Source organism: Leptodactylus fuscus, chromosome 2 (genome assembly GCF_031893055.1).
Source record: "Leptodactylus fuscus isolate aLepFus1 chromosome 2, aLepFus1.hap2, whole genome shotgun sequence".
NCBI lineage: Eukaryota > Metazoa > Chordata > Amphibia > Anura > Leptodactylidae > Leptodactylus > Leptodactylus fuscus.
This window is the reverse complement of record NC_134266.1, coordinates 61494260-61509994: the sequence shown is the minus strand read 5'-3', so window position 1 is coordinate 61509994 and position 15735 is coordinate 61494260. Positions and strand designations below refer to the sequence as shown.

General features: G+C 41.0%; 1 protein-coding gene across 1 annotated transcript in view; it reads right to left on the bottom strand.

Annotated features, from left to right (window-relative positions):
* Positions 1–8604, bottom strand: part of RAP1GAP2 (RAP1 GTPase activating protein 2) — a 551082-nt gene extending 542478 nt beyond the window's left edge. The window contains exon 1 of the mRNA XM_075263831.1: positions 8428–8604. The gene's annotated coding sequence lies outside the window, so the exon portion shown is untranslated. The remainder of the gene's footprint in view (positions 1–8427) is intronic.
* Between the last annotated feature and the right edge of the window lie 7131 nt (positions 8605–15735).

Here is a 15735-nt window from a genome sequence, read left to right as displayed (position 1 = left end):
TCATCACCTGTATGCTCAGTGCAATGTAGTAATATGGCATAATGCGGGAAGGAGTTAAAAAGAACATAGATAACCCCTTTATACCCACAAATAAATAACATCACTATTATCACACTCTTTTGATGTTCAACAGTCTAAGTATCATAAGTCCTTCATCGTTGCGTCATGTACTGGGATTTATGATTCATGTCCCCTACCCCGTCACAAACTTTTTTTTTTTTGTAGATTGTGTGCCCTATCCATATGTCTTTGTGGAATGGAAGGAAATCCATGAAAACATGGGGACAACATACAAACTCCTTGCAGATGTTGTTCCTGGCAGGATTCAAACCCAGGACTCCAGCACTGCAAGGCTGCAGTGCTAACCACTGAGCCACCATGTTGCCCCACCCTGTCGTAAACCTTTTTCATGAAAAAGCAGCAGTAGGTCAGTATATAGTCAAGGGGAGAAAATGTAGGGTTACCGTATTGTGCTGGACTAGTATACTCTAGGCAGAGGTCAGCGCACCAATCTTGTCATTTTTTATTTAAAGTTTTTTATATTCATTTTTTATGCTTCAAATACATTTACTTAAAAATATCAAATTAATATACTTTATTTTCAAAACCACTGTCCTTTTCATTTTTTCTTTGGAAGGACGGCGAAATTTTTACTGTTGCGGGTGGGCACCATTATTTCTATTTAAGTCCATACTATTGCCAGTGTAAGTCAAAAGTGATATCGCAACTAGAAAGCTATCTAGAATCTCCTGATGTCCTGATACTTCTACTTATGATACTATTCATCTGCCTTTCCTCTCTTCCAATCCCTTCCAATACACATTGCTGCATAAGTTCAATTCAATATACTGTATTAGTTATGACATACAAAGTCGTCCACAACCTGACCCCTCCATACATCACTGACCTAATGTCCCGCTACTTCCCCACACGTTGTCTATGATCCTCACAAGACCACCTTCTTCGCTCAACTTTGATTTGATCTTCACACAGCTACCTCCAAGATTTCTCAGGTGTATACTCTGGAACTCACTACTACAACTCATAAGACTGTCCCCCACAATCTTCACACACAACCTGAAGACTCACCTCAGCATACAACACTCAGTAATCCCGCTGCCACCATATGAGTAGTTTACAGTTACCTATTGTGTCCAACTACCTTCCCATATAGATTGTAAACCTTCAGGTAGGGCCGTCTTTTCCACTTGTATTATGAATATCATCTAGTTTTATGTTTATTGTACTTATTGCTATATTTGTACTAGGTATGTAATTCTCAAATGTACAGCAACATGGAATTAGGGTATGTTCACACAGCAGACCGCCGGCATTTTTACCTGTGGTCAGCCGCGACCAGATGTTGATGCAGGGTATGGGTATTCCGTTGTGGCTTCCCGCTGCTGATGAATGGGCCTAATCAGCAGGGAGTCTTGAGCCTCGGGCTACATGGCTGAATCAGCCGCCGAGTCTGTGGCAAGATCGAGCAGAACGCTTGTTTTTCCGCGATCTCTGTCTCGCCCTGGAGACAAATTCAGAGCAGTATCTGCCCCGAAATTGGGATGACATCTGCCCCCAAATCAACAGCAAATTCCACCATGTGAACATACCCTTAATGAAGCTATATAAATAAATAATAATAATACATAGGCACCCAAGCAGATACAAAAATGAAGACTGAGACACAGGAAGAACCTAAATGTATCATCCTGCTAGCATGTATCCTTTATCCGAGACATTCCTAATTCCATGTTGACAATGTATAGAAATATTTCTGAATGTCCAAATACCATTCAATATCACGTCTAAGACAACATGAAATAGTATTTCCAAAAAAAAAGTAACATGCAATGGTAATAAGTACACAGGGAGGGTTAATTATTGGGGAAGATGCCAGCTTGGTAGCTCAGTGGTCAGCAGTGGAGTCTTAAATTCATATCCAGCTCCCAAAGACATATTGATAGGGAAATCAGATTGAGAGACCTATATGGAACAGTGACTGACAATGTCTGTAAAGCGCTGCGGTATATGTTGATGCTATACAAGTAAGAGAAATACATATTAATTCTCATACACTGCACTTGCTATGGTTTGGTCCTATGGTATTTTAATTTCTCCTAAACTATAGTATATCTCATTGTAGGATCAATGGAAAGATTGAACCAGCTTAAAAAGGGTTCTTATGATAAAGCAAGAAGTACCATCTCTCCTTAGTAAATAACTTATAGTCTCACAAAACAGACAGCCCTGCGATAACGCAAATTGTTCAGGAGCTGCTGCCAGTGTTAAGCACTGCCGAGTAATAATAGCAGTAAACACTCTTATCACAAAGCCAAAATGATAAATGGCCCAAGACCTACAAGCAACGCATACATCACCCAATTGGGATCTATAGCTGTGAAGTGACCTTTCCCTCTCCATGCTCCCTGCAAATCTCTATTATGTATAACTGAGAGGCCTATTGATTTTTTGGTGTAGTCTAAATGTATTATTATGACCCACCTAGATCACACATCCTTATTTCTGAAGCTGATATCAGGAAATAATGAATGAGTCTTAAACAGAGAGGTCAGCTGCCTTATAGTATGGCTGTTATAGAGAGCAATAAAACTGTGCATCTGACTATATATATATATATATATATATATATATATATATATACAGCATCAGGTAGCTGTAAAATCCTCATGACATGGACAGTGTCTACAATGTGTACTGCTGGACAATATATGTGTTATATCAGCTATATAGGATTATATGTGAAATGGTTAATATTCTGTACAGGCTGCCCGGCGAGCTGTTGAAGCTAAATAACATCCTATATAACAGAGGAATCAAACCAAGACACAAGGAGGTCATGGACACTACACATGGGCTACGTGAGCTGAAAAAATGATGACTCTCAAATACATAGACATAGATTCTTCCTGCAATATGCTATAGTACTTTATCTACTCCTATATAAGAGTATGTTGCTGCTCATTATCCAAATAGGGCACCTCAATAGGGAACCCCGATGACACCTATGATGGCCATCATGTATTCTCATTCTTAGAACCCCTCAATGCATTCTAGGTATTGGATATGGTAATAGGAGAGGGTAAGAATTACCACTGAAAGGGTTAATGGACAGATATGTTACAACATATCAGAATATGGCTTGGTTTAAAGGGAGTCTGTCAGGTCCAAAATTTCTCCCAAACCAACAACAGTGCCATTTCTGGACCTTTAATTGGAGAATAAACACACTTTAATGGCTACAAATCCGTCAAGCAATGCAGAGATAATCATCTTTTTAGAGTTATGCAAATCAGTCTGCAAGTGCACTAGGGGTGGGGCCTTATTTACCAGGTTTGTTTTAGACAACTGTAATGCAGACAGAGGGTGAAAATGCCGGTCACAGTTTGAGGGGGGGGGGGGGAGACATTGGACATCGGTTTCGGATAAGTCAGAGTATTTGAAACTATGTGTAGGCAAATCTGGTAGATCAGGCCCCGCCTCCAATGCACTTTCATGTCCATAAAATTGAATAAATTACATGTCCATAAACTACATGTCCATAAAAAATTTTTGTCTCTGCATTTCTTAATCAGTTTGCGTTTCTGCTCCCATTTACCGACCCTATATGGCACTATTAGTACTTTGGAAGGCACTATGAATGTGACAGACTCCTTTAAGAGCCTCTCAACAAAACATATGTCACCCCGCTCATGTTTGTATGTACGTTTTCTTCTTAATTTCTTCTTTTTGCTGGACATGTTCATTTATATCTCAAATGATGATTAGCTTTTCAAGACAATCCTGTTTCGCAATATTATATCATAAAGTAATACCATACATGCGCATATATGTGGCCACCTGGTGGTTTAAATGTGAACTGCGACCTTTTAAAGGGTTGTGTTACCATATCACCATGCTGTATTGAGTTAGTTTAATGAGAAATTGGATGCCTTAACCAAGTTTATGATCAGAATACTTTAGAGCAGCACCGTAGCTATTGCCACTTTCAAGGCTGGGGTGTAAGTCTATAAAGGTCCGGCATGAACCCCAAAAAGCCCCAAATTACAAAAAAGACAGCACTCCGATATTTAGGAAAAAGTGATAATTACTGTGGGTTTATTCTATATGCGAAGTTACGGTCCCAAAATACTCCGACCTTTCTCAATATATTTTGGGACCATAATGTCACATATGGAATAACCCCACAGTAATTATCACTTGGTGACGGTGGACATGTGAAGATGTAAGTAAATGGAGAGTAATACCCTTGTTATTCTGCCCAATTAACAGCGCTGTACTGCGTCTAATAAATAATGTTATGCAGAGTTTGTATAAGATGGTGAACACATAATACCTTTCCAAATACCAATGCTTTTATCACAGTTGGAACCATTAACTCCAAAATAAAATAGCAAAGAGAAACATTAAAGCAATTGTGCAGCCAGGAGCTCAAAATGATATGAAATTAGTAACCACTGTAGGAGATTACCTGCTATTTGTTTTCCTTACTGCTTGCGTTTGCTGTTTTTATCTTCGCTCAATCAGGACAAAGCTGCGATCTGTGACTACAAGTTAACTAGACTGCCAATGGAGACTCTGGGGTAGTCCGAGACACACCTCCTGTCTCACCACTGCTTCAGGATGCAGCTATGTCTCTTCATAGTGACTGCAGTGTCTATCATGGGCTCAGTAGTAAGTCAGCAGGTAGAGAGGTGGTTTATATTATACACAAGAATTTTTCAGGATTGTTAAATGGACCTGACTTTAAAGGGGCTCTGTCATTGGAAAAAGTAATTTTTAACTAATTACATGCTCGCATAGCCTTTAGAAAGGCTATTCCACACCTACCTTTTGTATGTAAATTGCCTCAATAGATTTTGAATGAGTCCATTTTTATTCATACGTTAACTAGCTTCTCTGTGCACCCCAGAAGTCTCTTTGTGCACTGTCTTCTGTATATACAGAACAGGCTGCTGCTGACTCCTCCCTGCTCTCATACACAGCACACAGCATAGAGGAGAGCTGGCTGACAACTTCCTGTGCACCGAGAAGCTAATTAGCATATGAATAAAAATGGACTTATTCAAACACTACTGAGGCAATTTACATACAAAAGGTAGGTGTGGAATAGCCTTTCTAAAGGCTATGCAAGCATGTGATTAGTTAAAAATGACGTTTTCCAATGATAGAGCCCCTTTAAGCCTTGACTCAGATTACTACCAAAACATTAACTCCTTTAAATCTACCTTCTGTAGCCAAAGGCAGTGAAGAGGTGATTGCCTGCCATTTATACTTTGCTTAGTGCTTGCCCATTACGTTAGGTTCACACTAGTGTTCGGCTTTCCGTTCTTCAGGTCAACTTGGGGACCTAAAAAACAGAAAGTTAATCCACTTAAAAAGCAGTTACCCACAGAAATTAGTGGGGCCCATAGACAATAAGGGAATCCGATGGATTTCCACCTGAGAAATGCTCAGAGAAAAGTCCTGCTTGTATATTCCAAGTGGATTCGAGGACAGAAATCCCGAACTGAGTTTGAACAGCAGTGTGAATACAGTTTTAGCTGGATTTTTTAGCTTGGCTCGATTAGCTGTGATCTATAACTAAAAGTTAACTCCAGTTCCTACAGTAAGTTTGAAGTAGTCTGAGACACACCCCCTATCTCATCATTGGTTCAGGATGCAACTGTGTCTCTTCATATTAACTGCTGTGTATAAGAACAAGTCTATCACAGGCTCAGCAGGAGAGATGCTTCATATTACAGCAAGAGCAAAAAAAGTACAGACTACTGAACCCCAGTGACAAAAAGAGTACCAGGGAACATCCCCACATAATTCTAAGGACAATGGGGCTTAGTAAGAGAAAGCTTGGACACTCATTTAAAGGGCAGCATGTAATAGAGCAGAAGTTGGGGCGATTTATATCCATTTTTTGGGAATATTTCTTTTACTCATTGAAATCTCTACTCTTTCTTTCTTATGAAGTCAAGTGATTGACAGCTATCTCAGTATGCATAGTCATAGAAGGGAGCATGTCAATCATAGATAGGACCTCCTCCTTGACTCTATAGCAAAGGATGAACAAAGATTCCAATTTAAAAAATTAAAAATTATACTGATTTTTTTCCCAACAAACCTATATATATACAGGATTGACCAGACCTGCCCACCAGTGAATCCCCCATGGACTCCTTGGAGCATTTTATACTGTTTGGAGCCACTGTGGGAAGCATACTATACTGTGTGGGGCATATTATACTGTGTGGTGCCACAGTGGAACATATTATACTATGTGGGTGCCACTGTGAAGCATATTATAGTGTGTGGGGGCCACTGTGGAACACTTTATATTGTGTGGGAGCCACTGGGAAGCACATTATACTGTGTGGGGACCACTGTGGAGAATATAATACTGTGTGTGTGGGGTGGGGGTCACTGAGGACCATATTATACTGTGTGTGGGCCACCATTGAGCATATTATACTCTGTGGCGGCTATGGTGAAGCTTATTACACTGTGTAATTTACATCACATCCCATCTATTTTATAGCAGACATGTGATATTATCACTGGGTTTAATTGCATTACACGGTCACTATAAAACAGAAAACAGCAAAGTGTGAGAACGTTCACAAAAGCAACATGGCCCCTTCAAACAGTTGATCAGCAGGGGCCCCCACTGATCTCTTAGATCGCTTAGACTGTTTGGTCCCTGCAGATTAGATGTTTACTAGAACTCGCAGCTCCCGGTATTGTTTCTATGGTGGGCACTGCTCATTCACCATATTCTGGATGATCACAGTTGTGGGTACTATACAGTAGTTGTCTGGGCCCTGTTAATATTAATAATTCCAGAAGCCACGCTGCTCGCTTTCCATACATAGCGTAGAGATGGGTTTGGGTGGTGCAAATCGTATATGAAGGGTGAGCAGCATAGCACTGTTGTTACCTAAAGCCGCGCTGTGTCGGTACAGCTGATCTGCAGGGGTCCTGGCTGTGTGCCCCTGGAAGCAATTTCACTAGTGGGCCCTGGACACCCCAGTCTGACACTGCCTATATATCAGTCTGTTTGGCTCCTCATGTTCTACACATGCCGACTGCAGATTGCACTGCTATTTCCTGGTGACAGTTACCTTTAAAGCAGATAAAGAGAGGCGACAAAAAGGTGGCAGATGTCCATAGATGTTGAGAGAACCAGGGCAAATATCCCAAGAAGTACTTGATATTTTCCTTCCTATGTGCAATTTCTAAGCCCATTACTGTACACGGAAATCTCTGCAGACTCAAAAATACATTATATCAAGTGACATAATGACAGCCATGAACAGTGTTGCGGCTGCCTACTGTATCAAAGGAAGCAGTCCATTATACAGACCACTCTGGAGCGATATTACGCAAGCAGCCATTAGTAGTCAAAAATGATTTGTTATATGCACATAATAAAGAAAGCTAATGTATGCCGGGAATCACATGCCAGTCCAGAAGCATATATACATATATACTGGTAACGTAGAATCATTTCCACATTGTCTATCACGCACATAAATCAACTTTTTCAATAGTTGCACAATATAAAGGGTAATGTTCTGTGATGGTATAGCCACTGAAGATGCTGTAAAATCAACATGCCCTGTAATAAGAGTAATAAGTAATCATGTCATCGCCTTGGATTCTGTACCACTTAAGTGGCACTGGATTTTCTTGTGCCATCAGCAGATGTGCCAGCTGAACAAATGGGATAACTTTCCATCGCCCTGTGCATTCCTTAAAGGCATCTTTCTACGTATGCAACAGGTACATGTTCATAAGCAACAGCTATCCAAAATGACTCACCTAAACCATTATGCCCTTCTCTGCTATGGCCAGTAACCAGAATTAATCGCATATTACATAATGGGAATTCCAACTTTATCACAGTGCTCAGTGGTACTGGTACTGCAAAGATAACACACGTAATAGTGCCAGCCATCATAAATACTTAAGTGCCCCATTTTATTTGCTTACCAAGCAATATACTACCCCTAAGCAAAGTAAAAAATAGACTGCTTACATACTATAGGGTATTCCCTAGCAGCAGGTGTCAGCAATATCCTGATAGATCACATAGGTGCGTATAACATATGACAGAGGAATTTTTCAGGGGGCTGTTAAATACCCCCCTTCCCTCCTTTAAGCATTAATTCAGATTACTATCAGGACATTAACCCCATGAAATCTAACTTCTACAACCAAAGGCAGAATACGCAAGCACAGATTCAGCGACAATAAATCAGTGAACAAGATCAACATGGAAATGCGTTAGTTTGGTAGGTAAGGAGTTAAAGAGACAAGTGCAATATGTCAGTATGCATGTAAATAGCTAGGATGCAAGTCTAGAGGAGAAGGTCCCCTTGACTCTGTGTAATGAGGAGCATATGTAGCCAGCCTTACCTGGTGGCAGGAATCCTTGTCTACAAATTAGAATCTTGCTTCCTTGCACAGGACACACAGGGAGCTTTATTCTGCCAGTCTTCCAGATGAGCAGAGCTGAGATGGAGCTGTTACTCTCTGCTGCTAGTAGAAGAGATGTGCTTGTCTTTGCTAACCTGCTGTTTGAATGCTTCACGGGTCTCTGTTGGCATGCTCTCACACACAACCAAACAGCCACCAGGGGGCCATACAGGCTTGTGCACACTGCTGCAACCCTGCTGCTTTACTAATGCTCCTATGTGTATGTCCACACCATAGAACCAAGTGCAAAATGCACCTGCTATTTATATTGCATGATGTACTGGATGGACAGAGAGAATTTTCAGCACTCAAAATCATTTTCCTATTTTCCTTTTTATAGTACTTGTAGGCAGGAGTAGTCTTATAAATTCATATGTCACTGAGACTGGACAAGCAATCGTAAAATGACCAATAATCAATGAGAACTTGCTCATATCAATGATGCCAATTATTGTTTACCTATGCCATCATGTCACACACTGCCCGACTGCTGTAGGATATGCCACTAGATGTATGCTATCCCATCAAGATTGGTGATATGTGAATACCCTTAACCAAAAGTCGATGGCATGTAAATGGGGGTGTTATATAAAAAAAGGAGTATCCTAAAATTGTAATTGAGGTAAAATGCTTAATTAATTGTATCCACAGAACTTTACCCCCATATAATAGCTGATAATTAGAGATGAGCAAACAGTAAAATATTCGATATTCGTTTCGAATAGCCCCTCAATATTCGACTATTCAAACGAATATCGAACCCCATTATAGTCTATGGGGAAAAATGCTTCGTTTCAGGGGATCCCACCATTCGAATCAAGAGAGTCACCAAGTCCACTATGACACCCCAGGAAATGATGCCAACGCCCTGGAATGCAACTGGGACAGCAGGGGAAGCATGTCTGGGGGAATCTAACAAGCTCAAGTCACTGTATTATGTCGGAATCCCTGTCAGCTTGCGATATGCGCGAGCTGACTTTTTCCCATAGGAATGCATTGACCTGCGTTGATTGGCCGAATGCCATACAGAGTACGGCATTCGACCAATCAACGCTGGTTCTGCCGGAGGCTGATCTGTGAGGAGGCGAAGTCTAAGATCAGACCAGAATGGAGACTGCTGTGGACCGCTCTTAGACTCCGCCTCCAGCGGCAGAACCAGGGTTGATTGGCCGAATGCTATAGCATTCGGCCAATCAACACTGGTCAATTCATTCCTATGTAGAGATGTAGCAGTGCTGGCACTGCTACACCGGAGATTTAGCAGAGCTGAGTGTGCGCTGAACCCTGCTGCACACTCAGCTCTGCTGCATCAGACTGCTACATCAGACACTGCTACATCAGGCCGTGCGCTCAGCTGGGCTACTCCGGAGATGCAGCAGAGCAGAGCGCACGCCCAGCACTGCTACATCGGAGATGAAGCAGAGCTGGCCTTTGGCTGAGCTCGGCTACTCCGGAGTAGTTGAGCTGAGCGCACTGCCCGATGTAGCAGTGCTGGCCGATATAGCAGTGTCCGATGTAGCAGACCTGAGTGTGCAGCAGGGTTCAGATGAACCTGCTGCACACTCAGCTCTGCTGCATCGGACTGCTGCATTGGACTGCTACAGTGGACACTGCTACATCGGCCAGCACTGCTACATCGGGCGGTGCGCTCAGCTAGGTTACTCAGGAGATGCAGTCAAGCAGAGCACACGCCCAGCACTACTACATCGGAGATGAAGCAGAGCTGACCGTTGGCTGAGCTCCGATGTAGAAGTGCTGGGCGTGTGCTCTGCTTGGCTGTATCTCCGGAGTAGCCCAGCTGAGCGCACGGCCTGATGTAGCAGTGCTGGCCAATGCAGCAGTGTCCGATGTACCAGTCCAATGCAGCAGGGTTCAGCTGAACCTGCTGCACACTCAGCTCTGCTGCATCTGATGTAGCAGTGCTGAGTGTGCGCTGAACCATGCTGCTCACTCTGCTCTGCTGCATCTCTGTGTGTGCTGAGCTCTGCCGCTACATCTGAGATCGGACCACAATGGAAACTGCTGTGGATGGATCTTAGACTTCGCCTCCTCCGGCAGAACCAGCGTTGATTGGCCAAATGCTGTAGTCTATATGGCATTCGGCCAATCAATGCTGGTCAATGTATTCCTATGAGAAAAAGTAAGCTCGCGCACATCGCAAGCTGATAGGGATCCCGACCAGATAGAGCCCCAAAGAGCTGGGTGAGTGACATTCCCCCTAAATAAAGGTAATCCCTAGCTAACCCTGCCTGTACATCTGTCCCTGTCTCACAGTCACATAGTTCACATTCTCAAATTAATCGAATGTTAAACTCACCATTCATCTAAATTGGAGGTCACCTGATTTCGGCCGCCAATACCTTTTTCCAATTTTTTTTTCGATGCCTCCGTTGTCGTAGTTCCTGTCCCACCTCCCCTGCGCAGTTATTGGTGCAAAAAATACGCCAGGGAAGGTGGGAGGGGATACGAATTTTTACTGCGTTTGCCTCGTGGTATTCGAATACTGGAATATTGGAATCGAATACCTCGAACAGCCTGATATTCGATCGAATATGTATTTGATCGAACGATGTTCGCTCATCTCTACTGATAATCAACAGAGTTTCTGTTACATAGTAATTGCTGAACTTGCAATAAAGGATATAGAGGTGTAGAGGTAGCATTATAGACACATTAAGACACCAGTATTATATAGCATATAGCACAAGGGGGGCCCCATTACAGATTTTTCATTGGGACCCAGGAGCTTCAAGATATGTCTAGGCATGTAATGTGTGCAGTGTGTAGTAACCCCCCTGTATTCAAGCCCATTTGCCATTCAACAGTTAAAGGGATTCAATCATTTGAATCCCATTTTTTCTCCCTAACACATAGGAATAGCCTTAAGAAGGGCTATTCTTCTCCTACCTTTAGAAGTCTTCTCCGCGCCGCAGTTCTGTAGATATCCTGGTTTTCTTCGGTATGTATATGAGTTTTCTCGCAGCATTGGGGGCGGTCTCCTGCACTTAAACAGCACTGGGGGCGTCCCCAATGCTGCGAGAAAACTCTCCAGCACCAGCGTCTCTCTTCTTCAGGCACACCTTCCCATGCTGTCTTCTTCCGTCGTCTTCTTCTAGATTTAAAATTCGCGTATGCGTAGTTGGCTCTGCTATCGGGCAGAACCGACTGCGCATGTCTGCGGCCATTTTTTTGTGGCCGCTTACACAGTACGCTTATAGAATCAATAGATTGTTATTAAATTCAATGCCCTTATAGGACTATTACTAAATGGAAGTATAATCTTGTCAAACCGAAGGTTCGATATAAGGGTCCGCGACTCACAGCTTGTAAAAACTTTTCTTTTTATTTCATCCTTTTAAAATTTCTGTTTGCCACCATAGGCTGGAGTATACATTTAAACACAAAAAAACATAGTGTAGACAAGGTAGACACTGGACATGGTGAGTTAAAAACCGCTAGAAAACTGACGCGTTTCGGGACTATTGAGGCGTCCCTTACTCATAGTGAAACTAGCCTGAACATTGTAAGCAGTGTGAACTTAATATACACTCTGAGATGACTAGAACTAGGAGGATCCAAAACCTTTCTACATCATCAGCTGATCATTAACCCCTTCCTGGCAAGTTTGTGGATCTCACTTAGTTTTGTTTTAAATAGAGACAGGGATAGAAGTAGAAAAAAAAACAAAAAAAAAACACTTGTTTATTCGAGATTATTCTGTTGCACGAGCATAAAAGAATAAATATCTCAACTCTAACTAAAGTTGATATCAAAAAGTTAGCTACTTTCAATACTAAACTGAAGCAGATTACCGCAGTACCTCCCTCCATGTGAATTTAGTCCTACAAAGGTACAACAAGCCTGACCACTCCCAAGGTAATTAACTTGCAGAGTTAAGGGCTGAAATCTAATCTAACAGGTAAACTGACATGTAACACTGTTCTCACTAACTTTAACCAAGCATCTAAGATAGACATCAGATTCGCTGATACAGATACCTTAATTCTCAAAACTTTTCAACACATCCCTTAACATATCTAAAAGTTTTTTATATGTTTTTTATATAACACTAAGATAAATAATGATATAAAATAAAACACGTTAATTTAGTAAGGTTAGAAATGAAAAGTTTGTTAGTCAAAAAATAAAAGCCAGGTCTGACTTAGCATTCATACCCTCCGGTTGCCGACAGCCAAACCGGAGGATCCATAATGCTTCTTTTTTAAGTAAGATCTTTTTTTTATTGCCTCCTCTGATGTTATCATTGACTGTTTCAATTCCCCAGAAAGAGAAATTATCTGTCTCTCCACCATGTTTACTCAAGAAATGTTTTGATGCACCAGAAATACCATCCGTACCCTGCTTCTTACTGTCTCTGATATGTTCGGCTATTCTTACCTTCAATGGCCTGGTGGTACTGCCTACATAGTCCATTCTACAAGCTGAACATTTGATGCAGTATACAGTATATCTGGTGGTGCAGTTAATGCTGGAATTAAACTTTACTTTGAAATTTGTTTTAAAACTGCTTAATTCTACCGTATTGTCAGTAAAGGGACAGCTCTTACATTTAGGTCTGCCACACCTAAACGATCCCTTTCTATCCGGTATTAAACTAATGTTGGGGGATTTTAAGAAACTAGGGGACAAATCATTCCCCAAAGATACACCTCTCCTAGGGACAAAGTGAAACCCATTTTTAAGGATTTTTTTAACTGTATCATCAAGCTCCAGGATAGGTAAATTGTTTTTGATTATTTTCTTTATTAAATTGAACTGTGGACTATAATTTGTTGAGAACACTGTGGCGTGTTCTAGATTGGTATTAATTTCAGTTTTTTCCTCCAATAATTTTTCTCTATCCCTCGATTGTACTTTCTCAAATGCCTGATTCAATATTTTCTTAGAGTAACCTCTGCTTTGGAGTCTGTTGATTACCTCCTGACTTTCTTGTACAAAATCCTCCTCATGATTGCAAGCACGTTTTGCTCGGATTAATTCCCCCACGGGGATCCCTCTAATAGTAGCCGCCGGATGGCAGCTATCTGCCTTCAAAATAGCGTTACCAGCCGTAGGTTTGCGATATAATTTAGTGATAACCCTATTTGAGTCCACACACCCCAGCAATGTAATATCCAAAAAATTTATTGTCGAAAAACTGTGTTGAAATGTAAAACCTAAACCATATTCGTTTTTGTTCAAAAAAGAAATAAAATCCGGTATGGGCGCCACATCTCCGACCCACACTATGAGTAGGTCATCGATGTAGTGCCCATACCAGAAAACAGAATCAACAAACGGATTGGCAGGAGAGAAAATGAATTTCTCTTCCCAAAACGATAAAAATAAATTTGCAAGTGAAGGTGAGAAGGGGGCTCCCATAGGAGCCCCCTTAATCTGCAAATAAAAAGTGTCCAAAAAAACAAAATAATTGTGTGTTAATAAAAATGAAGTGATGGATAGAATATACTCACACATTGCTGGGGTGTATAGGCTATATTTATAAAGCTGGTAGGCTAAAGCATCGAGGGCATCCCCGTGGGGGATACTAGGATAAAGGGAGCTGACATCACAAGAAAGCCAGGACATATTTTCTTCCCAAATAAAGTTGTCAAATATTTTTAATATTTCTCGGCTGTCTTTAATATGACCCATGGTGCGGTAAACAAGAGGCTGAAGTATTTTGTCCAACCATGCCCCGGGCCTCTCATTAAGGGAATTACGTCCGGATATTATAGGACGTAACGGGACAGGTTTGATATTTTTGTGGACTTTTGGGAGACCGTATATAGTTGGTATGGTAGGAGTAGGGTTAATAAGGTATTCGCTATCCATTTTATCAAAGATCCCTAATGCCTCACCTTCTTTGATAAGGGTTTCTAAAGTTTTTTTATATGCTGTTGTTGGATCTTCCTTAAGTTTTAAATAGGTGTTATCATCATCAAGGATAGTATGACAGCCCTCCACATAATCCTTATAATCCATAACTATTGTCATCCCCCCCTTGTCAGCCCTCTTTATAATAAGGTTATGGGATTCTTTTAGTTTTTTAATGGCCTCTCTTTCTTTTCTAGTTAAGTTATTATTCCTTTTAGCTCTGCTTTTTTTGAGTTTATTTTCCAGCTCAACCAATTCCTCCTCCACCTTCTGTTGAAAGAGGTGGAAGCAAGGATTTCTGGTTTTTGTAGGGTAAAAATCTGGGTTTTTTCTATCAACACCCACATTGTCAATGGTTTTGATTGTCATATCATTTTCATAGTCTAAATCCACCAAACACTGTGCTGCTACATGATCTTTCAAAGTTGCATTTAATGGTAAGGAGTTTCTATGACAGATAATGTTATCAAAAGTGCTAGAAATCGATGTCTGTCTATCCGTGTCTTCAAAAAAATGTTTTTTTATTGTCAAAGTTCTGATAAACTTATTGATGTCCATTACTGTCTGAAACATATTGAATTGCCTAGTGGGAACAAAGTTCAGACCACGATCCAACAGTGTCAATTCAGCCTGTGAAAGATTGATTGAGGAGAGGTTCAACACACTGCACGTAGTGCTGGATTCCAGCTCTTCTGATTTAACTAATTCCGTGCCCTCATGGTGTAGCGGGGTCTTTTGTTTGTTTTTTCTTTTCCCTCGTCTGGTGACGATTCGTCCCCGTTTTTTGACCCAACTGACTGGCCGTGTTGTCTTCGTCTGCTTTTGTAGGACTCCATACTGTTGTTAAAACTTTCAAAGGTATCCCCTGAATCCCTTTCCATTGTTGAAAAGGAAATATCTGTTTGTTCCACTGAGCTGAATGAAACATTTCTCTTGTTTCTAGGTCGTGCACCCTTTTGATTGTTTTGTTTCAAAATAGGTCTTGGGAATGGTGAAGATGTTTTAGGGGCTTTTTTATAAATATACCCCGAGGTATAATCTTGAACATCACGTTCAAACTTCTTTTTCTTGATCTCCATGATCTTGTTTTCAATGGTATCAAGTTTTTTGTTTAAATTATCTTCCCATTCCTTCAATTTATCTGTCATTTTGATCTTATCCAATTTTTCTTGCAATAGGCTTATTTCCTCCTTCACTTTGATGAATTTAGACTCTTCATGTTGTACGATGAGCTTCATCAATTTTAACGAACAATCACTTAAAATATTGTTCCACGATTTTAAGAATATTTCATCGTACATAAAAGTGGGCAGTTTATGTAATCTTAGTCCCCTTGGGATCATTTCCCTTTCTATGTATTGGGTTAAGGTA